The sequence below is a fragment of the Arvicola amphibius genome, chromosome 10 (genome assembly GCF_903992535.2).
Source record: "Arvicola amphibius chromosome 10, mArvAmp1.2, whole genome shotgun sequence".
In the NCBI taxonomy this organism is placed as follows: domain Eukaryota; kingdom Metazoa; phylum Chordata; class Mammalia; order Rodentia; family Cricetidae; genus Arvicola; species Arvicola amphibius.
This window is the reverse complement of record NC_052056.1, coordinates 111,225,054-111,241,592: the sequence shown is the minus strand read 5'-3', so window position 1 is coordinate 111,241,592 and position 16,539 is coordinate 111,225,054.

Genomic DNA, 16,539 nt, shown 5'->3' with positions numbered 1-16,539 from the left:
AAATAAAATCCTTTTACTAATGAGTCTATGAACCCAAAAGGAGACCTTAGTTTTCCTAGTACAGCAACACTGCAAATGATAACAATAAAACAAATTATTAGCATGAGCACAGTGTGGTAGAGCATTCCTTTAATTCCAGCACTTAGAAGCCAAAGGCAAGTAGATCTTTGAGTTCAAGATCAGCCTGGTCAATAGCAACTTCAAGGCCAGCCAAGATTGCCCAGTGAGACACTGTCACAAACAATCCCCCCCCCCAAAGCAAAAACTATCAGCGATATTAAAAGTACTGTAGCACACTTAAATGCTCTTTGTATGATTTAGAAAGCAATGTGAAGTGTTTGCATTAAAAAAATACATTTTAAAATATGCATACTAGTGTTTTACCTGCATGTGCACCTACATACCAAGCTCATGCCTGGTACCTGTGGAGGCCAGAAGAGGCTATCAGATCCAGAGTCTGGACCTGGAGTTATAGAAGGTTGTGAGTCACCATATGGGTACTGAGAACTGAACCCTGGCCCTGCCAAGAGCCTTGCTCTTAGCCTCTGAGCTAGCTCTCCAGACCCAAGTGTTTGTCTTATGGTGGATGGGTCCAAACTGACTCTCTCTGTAACGTATATAGCCATGGAAGAAAATCATGAGCCAGGAGTTCTGCCTTAAGTAGTTATATGAATCATGTTTTGTTTTTATTCTATTTTTTTGTTTGTTTGTTGAGACAGGGTTTCTTTCTGTGGCCAAGCTGTCCTAGAACTTGCTCAGTAGACCAGGCTGGCCTCAAACTTACAGAAAGCCATCTGCCTCTGCTTCCCGAGTGCTGGGATTAAAGTGCTTGCCACCACCACCACCTGGCTTTTTCTGGTTTTTTTTTTTTTTTTTTTTTTTTTGATGCGCTTAATACTTTGGTATCAAAATCTTTGATACAGATCCTGGTGGGACCATCCCTCTTAAATGCCAAGGCTAGCCAGTCCCTAGAGACAATACAAAATTCACAAGAAGCCATGAGATGGCTTACTGAGCAAAGGCATTTGCTGCAGAGCAAGGTGACCTGAGTTTGATCCCTGAGACTCACATGGTGCAGTAAGAACCAACTACTGAAATTTGCCCTTTGCTTTTCACAGCACGCTGTTGCATAGCCTGTGTGCTCACAAATAAACGCAAACTTAAATTAAGATACCCACATCTCTCTCATACGCAAAGCAGTCAGTTCATAGTCAATCCCAGACAGGGTCTATGTGGCTACAGACCGTCAACACACCCTAAAATCTACGCCACACACTTGCTGACCCCTTCAGCCACAACGAACTCCTCCATGATGCTTATCTTTAATCCTCCACTTGGTAACCTGCAGTCACCTGGTTAGAGTCTCTGTGTCTACAGTGGATTGGTGTGTCTGTGGGGGATCATCTCAATTAAGCTAACTGATGCAGGATGCCCAGCCTACAGCAAACAGTACGGCAGGGATCCTGGACTGCCTACGAGCACACACGGCAAGTGAGTCTGCCTGCCTGCATTTCTCTCTGCTGTTGCCTGCAGACGTGATCTGACTGGCTGTGCCAAGTTCCCGCCGTACTTCCCGGGACAGGGTGATGGCATGCAATCTTGAATTATAAGCTGAAGCAAATCCCTTTCTCCCCCTAAGATGCTTATCACAACAACAGAAACAAAACCAAGTCGGCTGCCTTCTCCAAGTCGCTTGTTAGGTGTTGTGAAAGCAACGAGAGTAGGTTATTAACACAGGGTCTCACTCAAGACTGAACTCAAGGCAATCCTCCTGCTCCAGTTTGTCGACTTAAGTGATACCATTTCAGCCTAGAGCCACCATTGGTTTCCACCCACCTTCTTTCCCAGCTCTAGACCAAATTCCAACCACTCAATCATCCCAAAGCCAGGCAGGTATAGATTGTAAGGCAGTGGCTTTCATCTTCCTAATGCCATGACCCTTTAATCCAGTTCCTCAAGTTGTGGTGACCCCAAACATAAAATTATTTTTGATGCTACTTTATAACCATAATTCTGCTACTGTTATGAATCATAATGTAAACACTTGTGCTGGATGGTCTTAGGTAACCCCTGTGAAAGGGTCGTTTTGTCCCCAAGGGAGTCTTGACCCACAGGTTGAGAACTCATGCTGTAAGGCCTAAGGCTGCTGAGATGTTGGCACCTATCAATCTGAACCCTACTCATTCTTGTTCCTTCTACCAGAAGCCACCCCTGAAGATTCTAGCTACATTTCCCCTTTGCTCCCTCTGCCCTCTGACTAACTAGGGTGCTCCCAGTGGGCCCTGTACACAGTACTGTACTGCCTGTTTCTAGACAACTTTGGGGCAGTTCCTACAGTGTTTGCGTGTCTTATCATACCTTATTCAAACAGGACCAAGCCACCCTTCCCACACCAGCGGCTCAGGGGCCTGGAGGTCTGTCTGTTGGGACAAGTGAAGTCATGCGTGTCTGTCTTTCCTCTAGATAGCACAGACTGTGCTACACAAAACGGAAGCTGTGCAGTGCTTTGGAAAGTGTAACCTGGCTGGGGAGATGACTCAATGGATTAAGAGTACCAAGAGAACCGAGTGCAAATCACCAGCATTCTTGTAAAAGCCGTGCATGTCGGGAACCCATGCTGCCATGACAAGACAGCAAGAGCTTACTGGCCAGCTAGGCTAACCAAAACAATGAGCTTCAAGTTCAGGGAGAGACTGTATCTCAAAATCACAGTGGAGGGGCAGGAGGGCCTCAGTAGTCAAGAGAATGGCCACTCTTCCAGAGAACCCAGGTCAGATTACCCCTCCCAAATGATAAGTTACAACCATCTGTAACTCCAGCTCTAAGGTGTCCCATGCCTACATCAACAAAACTGCTAGGCAAACACACACACAACTGTGTGGAAGCTGCCATCTTTCTGATGTGAAGATCACCATTTCTGCATTAGTCATTCTGCTCTTGGCTTTGAAATAGGAAAACATCTATCAGTGCCTGTTTTCCCAAAGACAGCCATGGTGGGAAGGAAGGGCAGTCAGTCGGGCTTGGTCCTGGCCACACATGGGAAATTTAGCCTGCTGCTGCCCAACACTATCTATGAAGCATAAAAGACAATTTGGGGGCTGAGGATGCTGCTCACTGGTATAATGTTTGCCTAGCATACAAGAAGCCCTGCTTGCTGGGCAGTGGTGGCACACACCTTTAATCCCAGCACTCGGAATGCAGAGAATGGCAGATCTTGGTGAGTTAGAGGCCAGCCTGGTCTACAAAGTGAATTTCAGGACTGGCTCCATTGCCACTGAGAAACCCTGCCTCAGAAACACCAAAAAAAAAAAAAAAAAAAAAAAAAAAAAAAAAAAAAAAAAAAGCCCCAGGTTCAATTCCTGCTATTGAGTAACCTGGCATGGTGCTACCTGCCTATAATGCACTCAGGAGGTAGAGGCAACAAGTGGGTCAAGAGTTCAAGGTCATCATCAGCTAAGCAGCAAACTGGAGACACTTCATAGGCTAAGCGAGATCCCTTCTCAAAAGATAAAAAGAGCTGATGTGGACCTGCAGGGGGCTTGCCTAGCATTCACAAAGTTCTGGGCTTGATCTTCAGCACTGGGGGTGGGGGGGGTGGGGACAAAAGTCACTCTGGAGCTCAATTAGCTGTCTGACCTTCCCTACCAAGAGGAGGGATTGATCTGCAGGCACCTGGAGATCTGCTGGATCACTTGTATGACACAAAGCTGTTTCTGCAAGGGACCCAGAGAGGAGATGGAGCCCACGGTGAAAATGGAAACAGTTCTTTGTACACAGGGGAAATAAAATCCACTTATTCTCTGTAAGAGACAATGGGCTGTTTTCAAGATGGTTTAAAGTTTTTACTTAGTGTGTGTGTGTGTGTGTGTGTGTGTGTGTGTGTGTGTGTCTGTGCACATACCATGACATGCATATGGAGGTCAGATAACAGCTGTGAGTGGTAGTGTTTTCCTTTTACCATGTGGCTTCTGGAGAACTGACCTTTGTGAAGAACCTTTACCCACTGAGTCATCTCACTGGCCATGAGGTTTCTTTCTTTTTGTTTTCAAACGTATGTGTATGGATCTTCTGCCTGTGCACGCCTGGTACCTAAAGAGGCCAGAGGACAGCACCAGATCCCCTGGAACTGGAGATGGCTATGAACTGGCATGTGGGTGCTAGGAATTGAACCTGGGTCATCTAGAAGAACAACCAGTGCTCTTATAACCGCTGAGCCATCAGTCTCAAGATAATTTTTAAAACTCTGTTTGAGTTCTTTCCTGAACAAGTTGTACGTCTTGGGTTTGCATGACACACATCAGTGATCGTACCCACAGAATCTATAGGAGCAAACAGCCTGTGCTGGGAGGGTCAGGCTCCCAGATCTACTGTTCAGCTATGGCCACCTTATGACTCAGTCACTCACAGGATGGAGACCCAGTTCACCTTGTCAGCTGATTGTGCGGCATGCACAAAGCCCAAGGCCATCTACAGGGAGTGCACACCTGTAATCCTGGAACTAGGGAGATAGTAAGAGAATCAGGAGTTAAAAGTTAGCTTTGTCTACATAGTCAGTAGCAAGGCCGGCTTGGCTACAATAGACTGTCTCTAAAAAATAAAATATTTTCTCTTTCTTCTCTTTTTTTTCTTTGAGATTGGGATTGGTTCTCACTACTATGCAGCTGGAAATTCACTGTGACAACCAGACTGGCCTTCGCAGAGATATGCTTGTCTCTTCCCCCTGGGTAAATGATATTAAAGGTGTGCCCTGCTATTCCCGGCTACATTTTTCTTTAGGAAAAAGTTCTTTCACATTTATTTGGGTTTTGTGTGTGTGTGTGTGTGTGTGTGTAGTTTATGTGTCTGGAAGTGGGTGCAGACAGAACTTATGTGGACAACTTGAGAGAGTCAGTTCCTTCATTGTACCACATGGGTTATGGAGATTGTACCTGCTGAGTCACATCCAAACCTATGAGGATCTACAAAAAAATCACACACACACACACACACACACACACACACACACAAGCCAGATCGAGGGAACAGAGAGTTAGTTTGGTGGGTAAGAGTCCCTGTGAGTCCTTGCTGTGAATCTCAAGAACCTGTGTAAAATGCTGGGTGTGGTCATGCACATGCTTGCAACCCAGTGCTGCAGGAGGGAGAATATGGTGTAAAGTAATAGTGCAGACACTGGGTATCCTCTGGTCTACATGTAAGCACATATGCATGCCCTATGCAATCAGATATTTACTCTTTGTGGATACTACTGTCAACGGAAATCCAGTATGACACATTTAGTGCTTTTCATCAGCGTTAGACTTTAATGTATAATCTGGGTGAACACAGATCCTAGAACTACCAGTTTTTGAAACGAGGCGTGGTGGCTTATATCTGTAATATTAGCACTTGGGACGGGGAGGCATGAGGATAGCCACAGGTTTAAGGCCAGTCAGGGCTACATTGTGAAAATTGCCACGAACAAACATAAACTATAAAAACAAGGCCCAGAGAGATGGTTCGGCAGATAAGGTGATGACAGTCAAGTCCAAGGACCTGCGTTGGATTCCTAGGACCCACATTGTGGAAAGAAGAGCGATTCCTGCCAAGCTGTCCTCTGAATCCTAATATGGTATGTGCACCACCTCCTCACAATAATAAATAAAATATGCTAAAAATGTAAATGTAAAAGAAGGAAAAACTGAGAAAACTAGCAACTCTTGTTCTGTGGAGGAGAGGTCATGCTGATGCCTGGACTGCAGTCTTGTGTGGCTGGGCAAGTGCCTTAGCTCTGGAAATGGACATCTTAAAGCCGGACTGGAAATGTCCGATTTTCTGTAAAAAGGCCACTCTAGAGAAAACAAAAGTGTGCGTGTGTGTGTGTCGGGGGGAGGGGTGACGGGGGACGGGACACAACACCAGAAAACTGGTCCCTCCACAGAGAGGCAGCACTGACATCCTTTTCTGTCATCTAGTCCTTGGGGAAGATTCCTGTTACCGACTGAAAAGTGCTCCCTGGCTCTGGAGAGTTCTAGCGGGTGTTTGCTTGCTCTGGCTCCAGGGTGCAGGAGAGAATTCAGAGCAAAATCGGATGCAAAGTGAAGTTTGCAATTCACAGTTCCTGGCGTTTCTGCCGCCTGAGGAGCGACTCGATCGATGAGAGCTGGGGACTCATTGATTTCTCTGCCCTCCCTTGCCTCGTTCTGATGCTGCAGAGGCAAGACGGTCTGAAAAATTAAAGTACACGGGTTGGGGGGGGCGGATAACCTGCTTAGCGCCACACCTCAGGGGACACAGCAAATGAAAAGGACATCTTGTAGCTTGGAAGGTAAGTATGAGTCAGAAAGAAAATTCTCCCAACCTGGTACAGTCGCCCTCCATGTTTGCACACTGTGCAGTTGCAGACTTAGGGACGTTAGATGGAAAATACTGGGGGAAAATTGCTTCTGTAATTTATTAATCAATCAATTAATTAATTAATTTGGAGAAGAAATGTATTTAATTTTTTAAGGTTTATATTTGTGTGTGTGTGTGTGTGCGCACGCGCGTGCGTGATATTGGTCCTTGTGCTTCAGAGTGATCCCCCGTCTCTGCCTCCCGCTTCACTGTGGAAGTGCTGGGATTGAAGATGTGTTCCGCTGCATCTGGCTTTTTCTAGAGGTACCAGGGACTGGAACTCAGGGCCTCTTGCTTGCATAGCAAGCACTCTACCTACTGCACTGGCTTCCTGCCCAGAGACTTATGCAAGGGCTGGTACCTTATTCCCACCTGAATTTGAAAACAGAGGAGATTGTTAAGCTAAAGTATTTCATCTGTGCTAGTCCTGTTCACCTTTATTCTGGTCACCATCTCCAATATGTTGTAACAACTAGGCATGTGGCATTCACATTGTATGGGTCAGGCATCAGCTACAGAATAAAATCTATCAGAGAGACTGAGGAGATGGTGACAGAGGAAGACACCTGAGTAAGAAGGGACCAGACTGCTGCTCAGGCCACAGTATCTGCCCGAGGCAGCTCTTCCCTCTCTGAGGCCCATGGGCACCCTGAGATACTGTTTGTAAATTGCTAGCTAACAGACTTCATGGTGCCAGAGGAAGTGAGCTTACATCAAAGCGGGTATTGGTGGCCACACATTCAGCATCTCACCCACTTCCCTGCCCCTTTCCAGGGAGCAGAGCTCCTGCTGCAGGCTGGGACTGTAAAACCTCCTTCAGAGAAAGGTATGAGACTCTCACCTCTGCTATGGGGTGGACAGGGAAACCAATTTGTTCTCCAAGCCCCCACCATGCAGTGTCTCCTAAGAGACACTACCATACTGCTGCCTGTCTACTCCTGCCATTAATACCTCTTCTAGTGAACTTCTTACACATAACACTCCACCTCAGTGCCCCTCTTGGAACTGCATCCGAGGCTTTCCATCAAGATGCTGAACCTAGCCTTTGTGTGTGCACACACAAGTATGCTAATGAAGTCTATAGGAGGATCTGCTGCGGAGTCTATGTATACTACATGACATCTAAGGAACTCAAGTGTCCAGGGGGAGAGAGTCCCGGAACCAATTCCCCCAAGAGTCGACTATACCCTCAGTAATTGCAACAGAATGTATATGCTCCCCCAAACTCCACACCAAACTCAAAAAAACAACATAAAAACAAATCTGTGGGGCTGGTGAGGGGCTCAGAGGGAAAAGGAATCTTACTGCCAGGCCTGACAACCGGGCTTCAGTTCAGGGAACCTACACAGTAGGAGGGATCTGACTCTTGCAAGTTGCCCTCTGACCTCCATATGTGGACTGTGGCACAAATGACCCCCAGAAACAAATAAATAAATATAATAAAAATTTAAAATTGTAGTTGTACCTGGTAGCATAGGCCTGTCACCCCAGCTGCTCGGGAGGCTGAGGTATGAAAACTGCAAGTTCAAGGAGAGACTTTGTTTCAAATGGTTAAAAAAAAAATTCAAAATGAAATAAATAGGTTGGTAAGGAGGCTGAGGCAAGAGGACCATAGTTCAAGATGATCTTCAGCTATATATGGAGTTTGAGGCCAGCCTGGGCCAAATAGATCCTGTCTAAAAAAAAATTCACCAAACAAAAATTTAAAATGTAAGTGCTTCCTGTACAAGCATGAGGACCTGAGCCGGATGTCCGGAACTCCAGTAAAAAGATCAGATGTGTGACAGATGGACATAAGTGAGAGACACCAGGCCAGCCAGTCTAGCCTGACCGCTGAGCTCCAAGCTAACATATGTGCATGTATATACACATATATACCTAGAGACACGTGGGTGTCAGCAACAACTACTCTGAAAAGCAGATCCACGTGAATACAACAGAGTTTCACATCTTTCATTTTACACATTTTTTCCCCCTTTATTTGTGCAGGGCCGGGAATTGGACCAAGGATCTCAGGCAGGCATACTACTACTAAGCCACATCTCAGTATGGGCTTGTTTGTCTATTTTTATCTGTCTGTCTTACCCATCCATCCGTCCGTCAGTCCGTCCTTTTGAGGACACAGTCTACTATGTGGCCAAGGCTGGCTTCAAATCCATGATCCTCTTCCTTCAGCCTCCCTGAGTGCTGATATGACGGGCATGCTGAGACAACCAACCACGCTGGGCAGTTGGGCGACTTCTCAATGTACGGAGTGATCACACCTGAGTTCTTAACTCCATCTACGAGGGATGCCTCGTGCAGCGCCCTAAGGACTGCCCCAAAAGTCTTTGCTTTAACAAAGCGAGCCTTTACTAATAAAAGTTCCAGAAGATGCCAAGCAGAGGCGCTGCCTCCAAACCAGAAGCTGGAAATGGAACACGGGAGAGGACTTAAAGCAGCCTTCTGTTTTGGCATGTGTACATCCACTCTGCTGCACACATGGAGGTCAGAGGACACCTTGCAGGAATCAGTTGTTTTTCCACTATGTGAAATTTGGAAAATCAAACTCGGGCCATCAGGCTTGTTGGCAAGTACATTCATCCACTGAGCATCTTGCTGCCCGTTTTGCGTTTTTGAGATAAGGTGCTGGAGGTGGTGCAGACGGATGAAGGCCTCTTCCCTGCTGCTGCCCCCTGCCCAAGGCTAGGGTTACAGGCAGGAGTCACCTCTCTCACCCCCATGAAGACCACACAGTCTGACCTGACGTAAGAGGGCACCCTCACTGAATGCTGAGCACAGGGAACGCATCTGTGGCCTGCCCTCCACGTTAACACTGAGTGCCAGGATGCCATACGCATCGTTGAAAGCAAGAGCTGTAGAGCTGTTTCTTGCGCGGAAACAGATCTGATGTGTGGCCCACTGTCGTGTGATGATGATTCAGTCAGTGACAGCATCCCAGAGAGTGGCTCCATAGATAAGATTATCTAGTGACACTGAAGACAATGTAGCCATCTTAGTTTATGTAAGCAAATACTCTGGTGCTCACATGGTGATGTAACCGATGTCGTATTAGTCTGATTCACCGCTTAGAACATATCCCCATCACTGAGTAACGCGGCTATTTACAGATCTGTGATAGACAGGCGCCCAGAGGGCTTCATTTGATTCACTTTTCACCCCCTTAGATAGCAGCCCGGGCTAGCTTCAATCTCACTATGTAGTCAAGGATAACCTTAAACTTGGGGGTCTTCCTACCTCCACCTCTTCAGTGCTGGGATCATAGGTAGGTGGGCACCACCATGCCCAGTTTATGTGGCACTGGAAATGGCACTCAGGGTTTCCTGTACCCCTTGAGCTGCATCCCCAGCCTCTTGAAATACTATGCTTTGGATTCTTTTGGGGGAAGATTGTTAGTAGGAAGTCTGGCCAAAGGTCCAGGTGAAGTGCACAGAGAAGGTGAGATGGGGTGCCTGACAGGCCCTCCCACTCATGCCCAGACAGCGGAGTCGTTCTATTTTAGTCTTGCCTTCCTCACAATCGAGTTATCTGAGTTCAGAAAGCATCCTGAGCATAGGCACTCTCTGCAGTCACAGTAATGGACGCTGGTGAGGGGCTGGGCTGCCGATCTTCTGTTCTGCAGACATCTACTAAGCACTGTAGAGTGCTGAGGACACCTCTTCCTCCCACTGTGGGGATCCTAGACCCAATCTTAGGACCTATGAAATGATTTCCACTCTGGAGATCCCATTCTCTGCATTTTATCTCATTGACCGGATCTCACGGTGTAGTCCAAGCTGATCTCAGCCTAGTGGCCACATCATGACAAAGGTTAAGCTTTCTAATTTTTTTTCCTAATTTTTCCTGGTGTTTTTCAGGGACTTCCTCTCAACTATGAAGGCCTCACTATGTCAGAAGCAAGAGCTCCCAGGCTGGGGTGCCCATGGGGTAGATATTGCCACTTCTTGCATCCCAAGCCCATGCAAATCACGGGTCTGCTTTCTACTGATCAACAGTCTGCTGCCCCTGGTCACTTGGCCCACAGCAAGGCCTTTTTGGGTGGCATGCTGGCAAGCTGCTGGTTAGATTTTTTTCTGAGCACTGTGCTGACTGGCAAATACAAACTGGAGACAGTGACATCAAGATTAACATATGAAAGAAGCCTTCTCAGCTTGAGTGTCAGGAAAGGAACAGAGGATAGGTAATCAAAGCCTGGAGCCTCTTGGTATTTACGTTTATTCTGAGTACGAATGTCGGCCTGTATGTGTGTATGTACATCACATGCGCTCCTGGTGTCTGGAGTTGGTTGTGGGCTGCACCATACGTGCTGATAACCAAACCTGGGCCCTCTGACAGAGCAATAAGTGCTCTCGGCTTTTAACAGGTCTGCTTTCTTTTAAATTTCTTTTTCTTATTACACTTTGAAATGTATTTTGTGGGAGTGGACACATGCCACTGTGCATGTGTGGAGCTCAGAATACAACTTGCAGGAGTCGGTTCTGTCCTTATACTACACAGAAGGGACCGAACTCAGGTGGCATGTGCCCTGATTGCTGAGCTATGTTGCCAGGCCCCTTCCTGCCTTTTCTGCAAGCCAGCCCCAACACAATGCTGAAAACTGGATGTTATCACAAGGACCTGACCTCAGAGAAGACGAAGGAAGCTCTTCTGTACGGCACCAGCCTCTTAGTGCCAGCACACGGGCCGTCATGTCTCTGCGTTGAAAGGCACTGGCGGGAGCTGCAGGCATCTGGGCATACCTGTCTGTATTTTAAGGACCACTGGTACCTCAAGGGTTATTATCTGTTGTGGGACTTTAAATTTCCCTGCTAGGGACTGGACACAGGGACTTTTACATGTTAGGTACGGGCTCTGCCGACAAAGCTTTATCCCCAACTTTTTTCTTCTGTTTTATTATCTTTTTTTTTTTTTTTTTTTTTTTTTTTTACTTTTTTTTTACCTTGGTCTTAGCATAGAGTGGGGAACCCTGATGGCTCCTTGTTTTATTATCTTAACCTAATTCTCAGTTTCAGTTTTATTTAATGTTGTGCCGTTTGGCCACTATTATCTAGTGTGTGCATGTGAGGGGTATGCACATGTGTGTTGAGGGTTCATGTGTGGGTATGTGTGCCTGTGTGTGTGGTGCGGGTGCAGGAAAAGGCCAGAGGAGGACATCAGGTATCCTGCTTCAACACTCTCCAACTTATCCCTCTGAGACAGTCTCCCAGTGAATGGAGCTAGGCCAGGGCCCACCACACCCCAGCAATTCTCCTGCCTCCTCCACCCTGCACAGTGCTGGGACTATAGGAGTGTGCACAGAGCCACACCTAGCATTCTCCATGGACGCTGAGATACTAGCACAGGTCCTTAGCTCTCATGGCGAGTGCAGCAACGTCGCACACGCTGAGGGCCCTGGCGGGACAAAAAGGACAAGGAGAAAGGCATACATCCAGTCCCACAGAGTCCTCCCACTCTAACGCAGCTGGGATGCTGCAGACAGCCCAACAGTCCTCCGAACACACGGCACCCTGGCCAGGCCTTCCCCTCCCCTCAAGAACTTGTTGACCTAATAAGTTATGTTAGTTTCCTCAACCAGCATTTCCGTGCTGTGCAGATTAGGGGTAAAGAGAAACAGGTAGAAAGGTTGTATATAGGTGGTCAAATCTCTGTATCGATTCAAAGTCTTGCATACTGCCGACACAAACATTTTAGAGGAATTTTTATTATTTTTAATTATGTGCATGTGTATAAAAGTGTGGGTATATGTATGTGAAGTGCTGGTGCCTGCAGAGGTGTGGGGTCACCTGGAGCTGCAGTTCCAGGCAGTTGTGAGCTTCCAATCATAAGCACTGGGAACTTACTCGGATCATCTGCAAGGACAGTGTATGCTCCTAACCTCGGAGCCATCTCTCCAGCCCTATCCTGCCTTAGAAAGAAAAAGTAATTTCTTTTTGGATTTTTATAGCACAGGCTGGATCCCCGGACCTCACTAATGTGAACAAATGTTCTAACACTAAAGCTCTATCCCAAACTATCCTTACTGTTCTTTTTTTCTTCATTTTATTTTATTGAGCTCTACATTTTTCTCTGCTCCCCTCCCTGACTCTCCCCTCCCCTTCAACCCTCTCCCATGGTCCCCATGCTCCCAATTTACTCAGGAGATCTTGTCTTTTTCTACTTCCCATGTAGATCCATGTATGTCTCTCTTAGGGTCCTCATTGTTGTCTAGGTTCTCTGGGATTGTGATTTGTAGGCTGGTTTTCTTTGCTTTATGTCTAAAAGTCACTTATGAGTGAATACATGTGACAATTGTCTTTCTGGGTCTGGGTTACCTCACTCAATATAATGTTTTCTAGCTCCATCCATTTCATTGCAAATTTCAAGATGTCATTATTTTTTTCTGCTGTCTAGTACTCCATTGTGCAAATGTACCACATTTTCCTTATCCATTCTTCAGTTGAGGGGCATTTAGATTGTTTCCAGGTTCTGGCTATGACAAACAATGCTGCTATGAATACAGTTGAGCACATGTCCTTGTGGCACGATTGAGCATCCTTTGAATATATACCCAAAAGGGTATTGCTGGGTCTTGAGGAAGGTTGTTTCCTAATTTTCTAAGAAATCGTCCTTACTGTTCTTAATAACCTTAACTTCAAAGTTTCATGGTAGCAACAAGAACACTGCTGAGTCACACCTATAGGTCAGCTGGGGGAAGTCTAGGCAGGGGCTGAACAACTGAGCCATGCCCCCAGCCCCTCACTGGTGGGCTCTAGACTGATGCTCCCCCACTGAGTCATGCCCCCAGCTCCTCACTGGTGGGTTCTAGACTGATGCTCTCCCACTGAGCCATGCCCTCAGCCCCTCACTGGTGGGTTCTAGATTGATGCTCCCCCACTGAGCCATGCCCCCAGCTCCTCACTGGTGGGTTCTAGACTGATGCTCCCCCACTGAGTCATGCCCCCAGCTCCTCACTGGTGGGTTCTAGACTGATGCTCCCCCACTGAGTCATGCCCCCAGCTCCTCACTGGTGGGTTCTAGATTGATGCTCCCCCACTGAGTCATGCCCCCAGCCCTTCACTGGTGGGTTCTAGACTGGTGCTCCCTCACTGAGTCATGCCCCCAGCTCCTCACTGGTGGGTTCTAGACTGGTGCTCCCCCACTGAGCCATGCCCCCAGCTCCTCACTGGTGGGTTCTAGACTGATGCTCCCCCACTGAGTCATGCCCCCAGCTCCTCACTGGTGGGTTCCAAAAAAGCCTCTAAGCCAAACTGCTCAGTCTAATGAAGCATTTTACTAAACTGGTATCTAAAATTATGCTCAAAGGCTTCATGTTATAGTAACAAAATACTTGAGAAAATCAATTTAAAAGGGGGTAGGTCTATTTCATCTCCCAGTTCCATGCTTGCTCGGCTCTGTGGTCACATGGGATATCACGGCAAAAGTGTGTGGCAGCCAAGGTCTCTTACCTCATGGCAGCTAGGAAGCAGAGAGAAGAAAGGTCTGGGTCCCAATAAATACCCTTTCAACGGCAAACCACGGAGACCTAACTTCACCCTCTCCATTCGCTTTATCTCTCAAGAATTCCACTCCTTTCCAATAGCATCAGAGGCTGGGACACAGTGAACACATGGACTGTAGGGGACATTCAAGATCCAGTCAATGGCAAATGCCTACTACACGGCGTATGTGCTGTTTCATTCGTCCACCCATTCAGAGGCAGAGTCTCCTCGCTGTGGAGACCAGGCTGACCTCAGACAGCCGCCTGTCTCTACCTCCTGCGTGCTGGCTGGGATTAAAGGTGTGCGCCACCACACTCGGCTTGCTTATTTATTAGTGTTATGTGCCCAGACACAGGTGGAAGTCAGGGGACAACTCATGGTTCTTTCCACCATGTTGGTTCCAGGGATCACACTCAGGTCACCAGGTTTGACAGCAAGTGCCTCTACTCTGTGACCAACCTCACCAGCCCCTACTTTTGTTTGCAGACAGGAGTATTACTGTGTAGCCCAGGCTTCCCTTGAACCCTGGATTCTCCTGCCTCAGTCTCTCCAGTACTGAGGTGACAGGTATGTGCCACCAAGCCCTGCAGGTCTCTTAATGTCTAGTACCCACAGCTGTACTTTTGCTTAACAAAGATAAGAAATGGCTGCGGGTGACTCATCTGAGAAGAAATTTAAAAAAAAAAAAAAACCTGGAACATTCTTGGGCTGGAACCAGCTGGCTGCCCAGCGTGGTCAGGACTGCAGTGTTGGGAATGTGAACAAGCTCCCAGCTGGTTTGATAAGAAATGGCTCTTAGGAAATACCACTGAGGGTCCTGAAGAATGCTACCCCTTCTCTCTCTGAAACCCAAGTTCCCTGGCTTTGCTGTTCCGTTGTCTTTTTCTGTTCCAGGGAACGAAGCCTGGGTCCTGCATAGGCTGGATATGCATCTGACCACCCAGTCCATCCTTTTCTGCTGATAGCATGAAATGAATCTAAAATTAAGTTTGAAAGAAATTAAACAACGGCTGGAGAGACGGTTTAATGAGTACGGCTGTGCAAGCATGATGACTTGATGTGGACCCGCAGTACCCACATAAAAGCTGGGTCCAGCAAGCTGGATATGTTGGTGCCCAACAATAATCACAGCACTCAGGAGTCAGGGACAGGTGGATCTCTGCGTTCGAGACCAGCCTGGTCTACAAAGTGAGTTCCAGGATAGTCAGAGCTACATGGAGAAACGCTATCTCAAAACAAACAACAACAAAAAGCTAGGTCCAGCAAGACTCAGCACTGGGGAGGAAGAGAGGTGGATCCTTGAAGCCCTCTGGATGGCCATTCTAGCCAATTAGTTAGCTTCATGTTTAGTAAGAGACTCTCAATAAGGTAGAGGGCCAGCAAGATGGCTCAGCAGATAACAGGGCTTGCCACAAAGCCTGGTAACCTGAGTTTGATCCTCAGAACCACGTGGTAGGAGAGAATGACTTCTGCAAGTTGTCCTTTGACCTCAATAGGTGCGCCATGGCAGGTACAGGCACACATATTAAATAGATGTTATAAGGTTGGGAGCTAGAGACATGGCTCAGCAGTTAAAAGCACTTACTGCTTCTCCGGAGGATCCAGGTTTGATCCCTAGCACCCACATGTGAGTTCACATCTATTTGTAACTCCAGTTTCAAGGGATCGGATGCTGTCTTTGGACCTTCCCAGACACCGGGCACAAAAGTGGTGTATAGACATACACACAGGTAAAACGTCCGTACGCACAGAATTAAAAATAAACCCTAAATTTTTTTTTTTAAAAAATAAAGTTGTCAGTAGGGAGAGTAGGAGAATTTCACATAATCCCTTCAAACTCTAAATTAAAATAACTGCAAAATGACTTGAAGATGGTTTCAAAGTTTTTCCTCCCTTCATCCTCTTTCCCTTTCCTTTTTCCTCCCCTTCCCTCATGTAGCCCAGGCTGCCCTCCAACTACACAGTGGAAAATGACCTCATCCTCCTGCTGCCATCCTCCAAATACTGGGATCTCAAGTGCGCAGCAGCAGACCTGGTTTGTGCAACACCGAGGATAGAGCCCAGGGCCCCAGACCCACTGGGATCCACCTGCCTCTGTCTCCTGAGTGCTAGGATTAAATGCCAGTGCAGCTGCCACCACTCGGTATCCACTCTTTCTTTAATGATACAGGGTCTCTTGTAGCCCAGGCTGGCATCCAGCTTCCTTTGTAGCCAAGGATGACCTTGAACTTCTGAACTCCCAGCCTCCATCTTTTGGATCCTGAAAAGGCAGGCATGTACCACTAGGCGCCTCAATTTTTCTTTTACTCTATTGCCCTGCCTGGCCTCAAACTTGACATGATCCTCCTGCCACAGCCTCTCAAGTATTGGAATCACAGGGGTGTGCCATCACATTTAGCTTGATAAGTTAGTTTTCAAATGGCTTACATACCTAATCTCCAAATCTGAAACACAAACTGCACTAAAATCCGAAACTTTTAGAACACCAAGGTGTGGCAAGTGGACAATTTCATACCTGGCCTGTCATGATGGGTCCAAGGAGACATGTACAAAAAATAAAAAAATAAAAAAAAAGGAAAAGGAAGAAAGAAAACATGACTGCCCAAAGTCACCTTCAGATGGCCCAACAAGATGGCTAAGTGTGCGAAAGCTTTTGCTGGTAATCACAGCCTGACAGCCTGACCCAAAG